The sequence below is a fragment of the Tarenaya hassleriana genome, unplaced genomic scaffold (genome assembly GCF_000463585.1).
Source record: "Tarenaya hassleriana unplaced genomic scaffold, ASM46358v1 Cleome48, whole genome shotgun sequence".
NCBI lineage: Eukaryota > Viridiplantae > Streptophyta > Magnoliopsida > Brassicales > Cleomaceae > Tarenaya > Tarenaya hassleriana.
In genome coordinates this window covers 104101-108247 of record NW_010967498.1, presented here as the reverse complement: position 1 = coordinate 108247, position 4147 = coordinate 104101, and positions in this window count along the sequence as shown.

The window sequence follows — 4147 nt, the reverse complement described above, 5'->3', positions numbered from 1 at the left end:
ACTCTAAATATGTTTCGACGCACTCTAAAGATGTTTCGAAGCACTCTAAACACGTTTGGATGCACTCTAAACATGTTTTGATGCACTCTAAAAATGTTTCGACGCACTCTAAAAATGTTTCGATACACTCTAAACATGTTTCGACACACTCTAAAAATGTTTCGACGCACTCTAAAAATATTTCGATGCACTCTAAACATGTTTCAATACTCTCTAAGTATATTTCGACGCATTCTAAACATATTTGGATGCACTCTAAATATGTTTCGACACACTCTAAATATGTTTGGATGCACTCTAAGTATGTTTCGATGCACTCTAACCGTGTTTTGACGAACTCTAAACATGTTTTGACTGCGTCCAAACGCACTCTAACCGTGTTTGGACGCACTCTAAATGTGTTTAAACGCACTCTACACATGTTTGGACGCTCTCTAAACATGTTTAGACAAACTCTAAACATGTTTCGACGCACTCTAAACATGTTTTGACGCACTCAAAAAATGTTTCGATGCACTCTAAACATATTTTGTTGCACTCTAAACATGATTCGACACACTCTAAACATGTTAGGATGCACTCTAAACGTGTTTGGACGCACTCTAAACGTGTTTGGACGCACTCTAAAAATGTTTCGACGCACTCTAAATATGTTTCGATGCTCTCTAAAGATGTTTCGAAGCACTCTAGACACGTTTGGATGCACTCTAAACATGTTTTGATGCACTCTAAAAATGTTTCGACGCACTCTAAAAATGTTTCGATGCACTCTAAACATATTTCGACGCACTCTAAAAATGTTTCGACGCACTCTAAAAATATTTCGATGCACTCTAAACATGTTTCAATGCTCTCTAAGTATATTTCGACGCACTCTAAACATGTTTGGATGCACTCTAAGTATGTTTCGACACACTCTAAATATGTTTGGATGCACTCTAAGTATGTTTCGATGCACTCTAACCATGTTTTGACGAACTCTAAACATGTTTTGACTGCGTCCAAACGCACTCTAACCGTGTTTGGACGCACTCTAAATGTGTTTAAACGCACTCTACACATGCTTGGACGCACTCTAAACATGTTTAGACAAACTCTAAACATGTTTCGACGCACTCTAAAAATGTTTCGACGCACCCTAAAAATGTTTCGATGCACTCTAAACATTTTTGGATGCACTCTAAGTATGTTTTGACGCTCTAAACGTGTTTTGGTGCACTCTAAACATATTTAGACGAACTCTAAACATGTTTTGATACACTCTCAATATATTTTGTCGCACTCTAAAAATGTTTTAATACACTCTAAACATGTTTGGATGCACACTAAGTATGTTTGGACGCATTCTAAAAATGTTTCGATGCACTCTAAAAATGTTTCAATGCACTCTAAACATGTTTGGATGCACTCTAAATATGCTTCTAAACACTCTAAACATGTTTCGACGCACTATAAAAATGTTTCGATGGACTCTAAACATGTTCCGATCCTCTCAAAGTATATTTCGACGCACTCTAAACATGTTTGGATACACTCTAAACATGTTTATATGCCCTCTAAGTATGTTTCCACGCACTCTAAACGTGTTTTGACAAACTCTAAACATGTTTTCTTGCACTCTAAACATGTTTCGATGCACTCTAAACATGTTAGGATGCACTCTAAACATGTTTGGATGCACTCTAGTTCGTCTATACATGTTTCGACGCATTCTAAATATGTTTCGATGCATTCTAAACATTTTTGGATGCACTCTAAGTATGTTTTGACGCTCTAAACGTGTTTTGGTGCACACATATTTAGACGAACTCTAAATATGTTTTGATGCACTCTCAATATATTTTGTCGCACTCTAAAACATATTTCGACGCACTCTAAATATGCACACTAAGTATGTTTGGATGCATTCTAAAAATGTTTCGACGCACTCTAAAAATGTTTCGATGCACTGTAAACATGTTTGGACACACTCTAAATATGTTTCGAAGCTCTTTAAACATTTTTGGATGAACTCTAAACATGTTTCGAAGCACTCGAAACATGTTTCGACGCACTATAAAAATGTTTCGATGCTCTCTAAGTATATTTCGATGCACTCTAAACATGTTTGGATACACTCTAAACATATATCAACACACTCTAAAAATATTTCGACGCACTCTAAAAATGTTTCGATGCACTCCAAACATGTTTCAATGCTCTCTAAGTATATTTCGTCGCACTCTAAACATGTGTGGATGCACTCTAAGTATTTTTCGACGCACTCTAATCGTGTTTTGACGCACTCTAAACATGTGTCGAGGGCGTCTAAACGCACTCTAAACGTGTTAGGACGCACTCTAAATGTGTTTAAACGCACTCTACACATGTTCGGACGCACTCTAAATATGTTTAGACAAACTCTAAACATGTTTCGACGCACTCAAAATATGTTCGACGCACTATAAAAATGTTTCGATGCACTCTAAACATGTTTGGATGCACTCTAAGTATGTTTGGATGCACTCTGAACATCTTTCGACGCGCTCTAAAAATGTTTTGATGTTCTCTAAACATGTTTGGATGCACTCTAAGTATGTTTTAACGCACTCTAAACGTGTTTGGATGCACTCTAAATGTGTTTGGACGCACATTAAACATGTTTCCTCACTCTAAACAAGTTTAGACGAACTCTAAACATGTTTCGACGCACTCTAAATATGTTTCGACGCGCTCTAAACATGTTTGGATGCGCTATAAATATGTTTCGACACGTTCTAAACATGTTTCGTTGAACTCTAAACATGTTTCGACGCACTCTAAACATGTTTTGACGTACTCAAAAAATGTTTCGATGCACTCTAAACATATTTTGTTGCACTCTAAACATGTTTCGACACACTGTAAACATGTTAGGATGCACTCTAAACGTGTTTGGACGCACTCTAAACATGTTTAGACGAACTCTAAAAATATTTCGACGCACTCTAATTATGGTTCGATGCTCTCTAAATGTTGGTTGTAATGCTCTACGATGATCCTTGATATGATATTTTGACTATGTATTGATTCATTAGTTTATGAATGCATTACTTTTCCGTTATATGATTGATGTGATATCGAAGGCAACCCCATTCAACTGGATTGGAAGCTTGCTACGGAATGGACAAAGCGATAGAATTCACCGAGCCAATTGGACCGATGACGAGAGCACAAGCCAAGAAACTATAAGATGTGCCAAATTGCTTTATTCTTGAATGTTTGGGTCAAGAATACATGAAGAAGTGCATGGGTTTGGATCAACCACAAGCTCAGCCCATTATCCACTTGATTTCATTCTTGGAAGGCCCATAAATCAAGTCCAAAATTCAAGCCCAATAAGGAGGACGAAAATTGGCATTAAATCTGGTCAAGATGACTTTCCAACTTCATTCTTGGAGACCACAAAGTCAATAATGACCTTCTTGAAGACTACACATTCAAACCTCTTTGTTTGTGTTCATTTATGTTTATTTTTGCTAAGTTTTATGTATTGTTCTCTATAAATAGAGATCAAAACTCAGATTTGTAGAACAACTTTGAAATATATTTTGAGAGGTTTCTCTTAGAGTTCTTTTAGAACTAATTTCTGAACTTATCGGATCTTCATCCGTGGCGTTCAAACTTGACTTATCAAGTGTTGATTCCGCACAGCACTTGTGGCGTCTTCGATCACCCTACGTTTCTAAACCAGGTTCACTCGGGGTTTAAGACCGTTCGTCTCGAACGCTTGCTTAGGTTTCGTTTGCGAGTTGTTTAGGGGTTTAGGGAACCCATCCACCGCCTATCGGGAAATCTATCGATCTTGGGATCATATCAATGATTAGCATGTTTGTTATATTACGGTGAATATCCTGGAATCATTGCAGATGATTCTAAACTCCGTGGTCAGTTACCATTGTGGGAACAATGATGAATTAAGACCAGCATGATGTGTGATAGATGATTATGATCATGATTAGCATGTTTGTTATATTACGGTGAATATCCTGGAATCATTGCAGATGATTCTAAACTCCGTGGTCAGTTACCATTGTGGGAACAATGATGAATTAAGACCAGCATGATGTGTGATAGATGATTATGATCATGTGCATTGGATGCAAATCACAATCATGGGTTCTCGTTT